At 40.6% G+C, this 8,139-nt stretch overlaps 1 non-coding gene across 1 annotated transcript; it reads left to right on the top strand.

Moving 5' to 3' along the window:
- The first annotated feature begins 393 nt into the window (after positions 1-393).
- Positions 394-499, top strand: LOC141650258 (small nucleolar RNA R71). The gene has a single exon (XR_012546301.1). It is a non-coding gene; the product is annotated as a small nucleolar RNA R71 (small nucleolar RNA).
- Positions 500-8,139: the final 7,640 nt, after the last annotated feature.

Genomic DNA, 8,139 nt, shown 5'->3' with positions numbered 1-8,139 from the left:
TGTTGAAAGGCAAGGACATGTTCCTTCTCTGTAAGACAGCCAAGAGCAGTGTGACCGTTGTTGCTCCCACACCTCTCACATGTGACGGTCTCCCCTCTAGTAAGCATATGGACCGTCTGATGCTCCCCAGCAGAATGTAACTCCAGCTTATCAAATCTAGCATTCATGGCTTCCAGCTGAGCCACAACTTGCTTATCGACTGCATGAACTGTTCTAATACCATCCCTCAGGTTTCCATACTCAGCACTGTGGTTCACCATCTCTTCAATAAGGGTCTATCCCTTATCATCGTCAGTATTCTCTTGGAATCTTCCATTAGATGACGCATCAAGTATGGCTTTGTGATCATCATACAGCCCGTTGTAGAACTGGTTAGACAGAAACCACGGATCAAAACCATGGTGAGGAAGAGACCTCACCAACTTCTTAAAACGGGACCATGCTTCATAGAGAGTCTCATCAGGTGCCTGCTTGAAACTCGTAATCTTTGCCCTCAGCTGATTGGTGCGCTGCGGAGGGAAATATCTCTTGTAAAAAGCAAGAGCAAGAGTCTCCCAGTTAGTAACCCCTACGGCCGTACGGTCCAAATCAGTCAGCCACTCCCTGGCTGCATCAGTCAAAGAGAAAGGAAACAGAACCTCCTTAATCTTGTCTTGAGTTACCCCCTTTGTGGCGGGGATAGTAGAACAGTAGTCCGTAAAGACCTCCATGTGCTTCCTTGGATCTTCACCTGCCACACCTCTATAGAGATTTCTCTCCACCAGATTGATATAGGAAGGACGGATGTCGAATGTATTCCCATCCTCAGTCTGGAGATTGAAACCCTTTGGAATATACGATGCTTTAGGCTCCGAGTGACTAGCAATGTTCGGCATCTTTACTGGTTGATCGGCAGAAATAGGAATGTCTTCTACTAAAGACTGGTCTTCTGCGAAAAGAATATGATGTAGCTCGGGCTCGAAAGTACTCAAGTCTTCCTTTCGTGATTCTCTTTGCAGACGGAGTCTATGCCTGAACAGTCTCTCTGGCTCAGAATCAGCTGAAACTAACTCCAACCTATGTGACCTGGGCATACACAACACTGAAAAAGAATAATAAGAACTGCCTCAAGGAATAAAAATTCCCTGAGACATATAAAATAAACGATACAAAGACAGATATGGCAATTCCCTCCCCGGCAACGGCGCTAAAATTTGACAGGGCTGTCGTGTACCTATCAAAAATAAACTAACTAAATTAACTATAGAGCTAGGGAAGTCAGGTCGATCTCCTTAGGGAGGCAAGATATCTGTAGAAGTCCGTCTATTTGGTCACAAATGGGGGGGGGGGGGGGGTTGTTTAAATTGGTTTCTAAACTAAAAGGTTTAAAGGAAAGAGAAGCAGAGAAAAGAGCAGCAAAAGCAGAGAAAGATGATAAACTATCAAATAAGAAGGGACATGTCAGGATTTCGGTTCACTACGATAGTCCAGTGACTCAACTGTAAACAACTTAGACAAATTAATGCAAGACGGATATGGAAGGGTCCTTCCGGTCCACTTTCTATCCTAAATTACCTCTAACTTAACTTCCGTCCTCGCCAGGGTAGTCTACTGTTCATAGCAGGCCTATTTAGTCCAAACTTCCGATCCAGGATTAAATTTAGCCAGATTAAAAGGGTGACTCAGAAGCGTGCACTCAACTAAGTCGGTAAAATACAGTTATATTGCTATGGGGACAGAATCTCACAATTAATTCATCTAACCTATTTACTACATCGTCACATTTCTACCGCAGATCCCCTAATCCCAACATGAAACAAGTTTAGCTACTCATATCGCTATTAATATTATTAAAACTAATAATGATGAATGGAATAACAATAAACATAATAAAACAATAAATAAAGTGCATAAAGAGAATTAGCTAGGGCAGAAATTAAATGAAGCAAAATAAACAATTAAAGCAAATGAAATAAATATTATTATTAAGAAAGGAGAAAGAGATAACAATCGTGAGAATCCGGCGTAAAGAACACACAAATCCGAGTTAAATAACCCCGAAAATAAAGTTACAGTAGAGAAGGGAAAAGCAACGTAATGTTTTTTACTGTGAAAGCTAAAAGTGATAGATGATAAGATAGCTAATGACCTAGTAAAGTTGCGTTTAAATAGAAAATAAACTAAGTCCAAAAGCTAAAACAAGCTTACGGGCTAATTAAAGCCCACGCCAGACTAAACCACTCGATCGAGAAGTCTGAAACCACTCGATCGAGTAAAACTCCAGAAAATCTACTCGATCGAGTAGAATAGTTACTCAATCGAGTAACCTCACTTTTCAGCACTTCTTGATCGAGTATAAAAGTACTCGATCGATCAACCAAGGCTATAAAAACCACTCGATCGAGTAATAAAACCACTCGATCGAGTCTTCTTCCTTCAAATCAGCCTAAACTCGTACCCGACTGCCTCGTAAACTGTGCCTTCACGCATTCTAATGCAGAAACTCACTCTGGAAAATCCCGTCTCCTCCAAATGCATGCAAAAAGGACGAAAAATGGTACGATTCCACTAATTTTGCGTTCATTTCTACAAAACGGACAAAACGAACCAAAGTAGCCAATTCGGGGCATAATGCAATATAAATAGTACAAAAGTACATGGAAATATGTGCTAAAAGAGGCTAAAAAGACTATTCATTATGCACGTATCAGATGCTAAGCCTTCCGCATATGGATGCAAAAGCGGAACTAAATTGATCGCACCTAACGACCAAGCAACAAAGTGGATGCTAATACTAAAGGCCTAAGTTAACAAACCAAGTAAAATGGGCAATAATTAAGACCCCCATGACTCCTCAGTGTTCCCCACGGATCTTGAGGCAGTCAAGAAGAAGATAAGCCAAGCTGTGCAACAATCCGGCCGTCCCAGCCACAAGTCGGGCAACCCGTGGCTAAATCTGGAGGTCTCAAATCCCAGGTCGGGCGGATCCTCAAGCAGCATAGGCGTCTAACATGGGCAGGTCGTGGGACTCCTAATGGAACTTGCAAGGCGTTAATCTTCATCTTAGGGACTAAACCGTCATTTAAACCCTTAGTTACCCTAATATTCGTACTTAGTATAAATACTCCATTGTATTAGGAGATGATTATCAAGTCATTAGAGTAGATTAGAAATCAATTAGTTTAATTACCTTTAAATCCTTCACTAATTATTATTGAAGAACTCTTGGATCTAGTTAAGGAATTGGAAGATTATTTGGGGATTTATTGAAGAATTGACAACTCTTCATTCATCAATCAAATCTTTCTTCTATTATTCTTTCCTTCTATTTGTTCATCATAAGTTTGGTACAATCTCTTTACCCTTTGTTTAATTATTGTTTGTTTTCATATTCATTCATCATGTTTGCACTAGTTAATATAATTGACAACCTTATTAACTTGTTTACCATGATGATGAGTGAGTAGTCTCCTAGCTAGGGTTAATGGGATATTAGGGGAATTAGAACATGGGGGTATATCCATACTTAATCTAATATGCTTTCATATGATTGCTTGCTTTTTAGAGTGTCAACCTCTATGCACATGTTATGTTTGATAAATTGCTTGATTGAAAACCTTGCATGCATACATCTCTTATCCATTCAACAAGGCTTGTAAGATATAAACTAACTCGAGTCTTGTTAGACCATGAATTGAAGTGAATAGGAAGAAACTAAGTCGACTTGTAGGTGTTGTAGAGTCTTGACCGACTCGGCTCCGGGACCCAAATCTTCCTAGAAATTGTAAGACATAAACTAACTCGATTCCACTACAACAATAATTGCTTGCAACTATGTAAACATGTTTGTATGATCACCACCATGAATCCCCTATGAACCCATGACACCCTATTACCTTTCATCAATTGTTTACTTTCTCTTTTACTTTGTTTACTTTGTTCTACTTGCTTAGTAGTTTAGACAATCATCTCAACCCAACTTAATTTGTGACACCCTAAGACATAGCTACTTCCAATCGATAACTTAATCCAATACCCATCCCTTGGGATCCGACCTTTACTCACCACTCTACTAAGAGTAGTTTGTTTAGTCTATAAATATTGTTTTGGTTGGTTAGCTTAGACGACAAAGTTCTAAACCGACCAAAAATGGCGTCATTGCCGGGGACGGTGTTCAATTGAATAGTTAACATTAATTGCTTTTAGTTGTGTCTTTCTTTGCCTTGAGGAAAAGCATTTCCTCAAGGTATTTATCACCTTTTTCTCTTAGTTTACTTTGCGAGATGGATCTTATAGATTGTTGTGTAGAGGACCATACGAGTTCTACTCTCATCAAAGACCCTTTGGAAGCATTGGAAGCCTTGGAAGCAAATGAGGCCAAATACAAACGTTGGGCATTGGAAGTAGACCTCCTTGAAGCCGCTCTAGCTAACAAAGAGCTCACTTATGAGCAATCTATGCGGATAAATGACATTCTCGAAGAAGCATCACAATCCACTAAGGAAGAACAAGCAACCAAGGTAGAGCATGTAATGAGGGTGGAATGTGTAATGAGGTGGAAGATATTCCTAATGAACCATCAAAGGTAGAAAGTGAGGTACAAACCCCCAACTCTAAAAAATCTTCCCCCTAATTTGAAGTATGCTTACCTTGATGAGTCTAAAACAAAACCCGTGATTGTCAATGAAAAACTTGATGATAGTCAATTCGAAAGTTTGCTTGATGTGTTAAAAGAACATAAAAAGGCTATAGGTTATAGTCTAGATGACCTTAAGGGAATAAGCCCTGACTTTTGCATGCATAGAATTCATATAGAGGAAGACTATAGACCTACCATCCAAGGACAAAGGAGACTAAACCCCCACATGCAAGAAATTGTAAAAGCGGAGGTTATGAAATTGCTTGATGCGGGAATCATCTACCCTATATCGGATTTCTTGTGGGTTAACCCCGTTCAAGTGGTACCCAACAAAGGAGGTACCATGGTGGTTAAAAATAACAAGAACGAGCTAATACCCACAAAGAAGATTACCGGTTGGCGAATGTGTATTGATTATCGTAAGTTGAATTCTGCAACAAGAAAGGACCATTTCCCCCTTCCATTCATTGATCAAATGCTTGAGAGGCTTGCCTTTAACAAATTCTTTTGTTACCTTGATGGGTACTCGGGATTCTTCTAAATCCCGATACACCCGGATGACAAACATAAGACCACCTTCACTTACCCATATGGAACATTTGCATATAGGAGAATGCCCTTTGGGCTATGCAATGCTCCCTCTACTTTTCAACGTTGCATGATGAGTATCTTTTCCGATTACTTGGAAACCATAATGGAAGTTTTTATGGACGATTTTAGTGTTTATGGGAAAGACTTTAATTCTTGTTTGCATAATTTATCTCTTGTCTTGCAAAAGTGTGAAGATGTTAGTCTTGTGTTAAATTGGAAAAAGTGTCATTTTATGGTTAACGAAGGTATTATCCTAGGTCATTTGATTACGGAAAAGGGCATCGAGGTTGACAAAGCCAAAGTTGAAGTGATAGAGAAACTACCACCACCCGTGAATGTCAAAGGGGTGCGGAGGTTTCTCGGTCATGCGGGGTTTTACCGACGATTCATAAAAGATTTTTCCAAAATTGCAAAACCCCTCACTCAACTTTTGCTTAAGGATGCCCCGTTCCAATTTACTCATGAGTGTGTTGAAGCTTTTTATAGGATCAAAGAAGCTCTAATTTCGGCACCAATCATCCAACCTCCAAATTGGGAGTTACCTTTTGAGATTATGTGTGATGCAAGCAACTATGCTGTTGGTGCGGTTCTTGGCCAACGAGTTGGGAAAGCTTTACATGCCATATATTATATAAGCAACACCCTTGATGCATCACAAGTCAATTATGATACCACGGAAAAGGAACTTCTTGCTATAGTGTATGCTTTGGACAAGTTCCGCTCCTACCTACTTGGATCGAAAGTTATTGTGTTATCGGACCATCGTGCTCTTAGACATCTCTTGGTGAAGAAAGAGTCAAAGTCACGCTTGTTGAGGTGGATATTGTTACTCCAAGAGTTCGACTTAGATATAAAGGACAAGAAAGGAGCCGAAAATTTAGTAAAGGATCACTTGTCGAGAATTCAATATGACAACAAAGATGAAGACACGCCAATCAATGATTCCTTTCCCGACGATGTTCTAATGGCCATCCACACACAACTTGAGAGGTATACCACACCATGGTTTGCCGATTTTGCAAACTACATTGTGGGAGGAGTTCTTCCTCGGAAATTGAACTACAATCAAAGAAAGAGGTTCTTGCTCGAAGTAAAGAGATACTTTTGGGAAGATCCCAACCTTTACAAAGCATGTAGTGATGGCCTTTATCGAAAATGTGTCCCACAATGAGAACTGCAAGGAGTTTTGGAAGGTTGCCACTCATCTTCATATGGAGGATATCATGGATCACGAAGAACAATTGCCAAAGTCCTTCAATCGGGCTTCTATTGGCCTACCATGTTTAAAGATGCTAGAGAATTTGTCATGCATTGTGACCCTTGACAAAGGGACAGGTAACATATCTTGAAGGAACGAGATGCCACAACAAGGCATATTGGAGGTTGAAATCTTCGATGTTTGGGGAATTGATTACCAAGGTCCCATTGTATCATCTCAAGAAAACAAGTACATTCTAGTTGTCGTTGATTACGTGTCTAAATGGGTAGAAGCGATTGCTTCCCCGATCGATGATGCAAAAACGGTGACCAAGCTTTTGAGGAAAGTGATATTCCCAAGATTTGGAGTTCCTAGAGCAATTATTATTGATGGTGGATCACATTTCCACGAGAAGAAGCTTGCATCTCTCTTGACAAAGTATGGTGTTCAACTTATGACCGGCTTGGGATATCATCCTCAAACAAGCGGTCAAGTTGAAGTCTCAAATAGAGAGATCAAAGAAATCCTTGAGAAGGTTGTTAACAAGACTCGTAAGGATTGGAGCATGAAGCTTGATGACTCTCTTTAGGCTTATAGGACGGCTTATAAGACACCCATAGGAACTTCACCTTACAAGTTAGTCTATGGAAAGGCTTGTCCCTTACCACTTGAATTGGAATACAAAGCCTTTTGGCCAATCACGACTCTCAATCTTGATCTCAAGCTAAGTGGTGAGAAGAAGATCTTTCAAATTGAAGAATTAGAGGAATTCCGGCTTCACTCTTTTTTTTTTGGCCAATCAAAGTGCGCACAAAGTCGCATTACAATAAAGGGGAGGGGGATTCAAACCTGGGACCTATTGTCCACAATACCTCCGTCTTAACCACTAGACTAAGACATCTTCGGTAGGCTTCACTCTTATGAGAATGCAAGAATCTACAAAGAACGGACCAAATTGCTTCATGATAAGAGAATCAAACAAAAGGCCTTGCACAAAGGAGACAAAGTCCTTCTATTCAACTCTCGATATCGGCTCTTCCCCGGAATGTTGAACTCAAGATGGACGGGTCCCTTTGTTTTCACAAACGTTTGAAACTATGGAGACTTTGAGCTAATGTCGGAAGATGGGAATCGGTTCAAAGTTAATGGTCAACGTATCAAGCCTTACTATGAAGGAGATTTTGTAGGAGAGGTTGAGGTGACTCGCCTTGAGCCTCTCCCACCATGATCTAGCATTAAAATGGAGGAGAGTTTGGTGGAGTCCTCCCTAAACCACCGCTTGTAAATATACTAACCCACTTACTTGCATTTTAAATTCATTGCATTTTAAATTCCTTGCTTTGACTACAACATTTGACATGAGAGCAAGTGAGGGAGGGATTCTAATGTGCTTCAAATGTGTAGTGCTTGATGATCAAGTGTGGGGAAGCACATGTCTAGGCCAAATCAAGCCTTTGTAATGAAGAAGTAATGAGGAAAAGAAGAAAAATTGATATGGGGAGAAGACCCCCACGAGCAGACCTGAGCTCGTGGGGACTAGGAAAGAGGCAAAAAGTGGAATTTTGCTCTGGAAGGAAATCTGCCCGACTCGACCTCAGCTCGAGCGTTCAACCACTCAGGTCGCAAGAATACAGTTCAAACCGTGGGACTTGAAGAACCTCTCAATTGTTAAATTTTGCACTGGACGGAAATATGGGCGTTTTCTGCCGAGGTCGGGCAAGTCAAGCCTCAA

Source organism: Silene latifolia, chromosome 3 (assembly GCF_048544455.1).
Source record: "Silene latifolia isolate original U9 population chromosome 3, ASM4854445v1, whole genome shotgun sequence".
Lineage (NCBI taxonomy): Eukaryota > Viridiplantae > Streptophyta > Magnoliopsida > Caryophyllales > Caryophyllaceae > Silene > Silene latifolia.
Note: the sequence above shows the minus strand (reverse complement) of the source record. Positions and strands in the feature narration are given on the sequence as shown.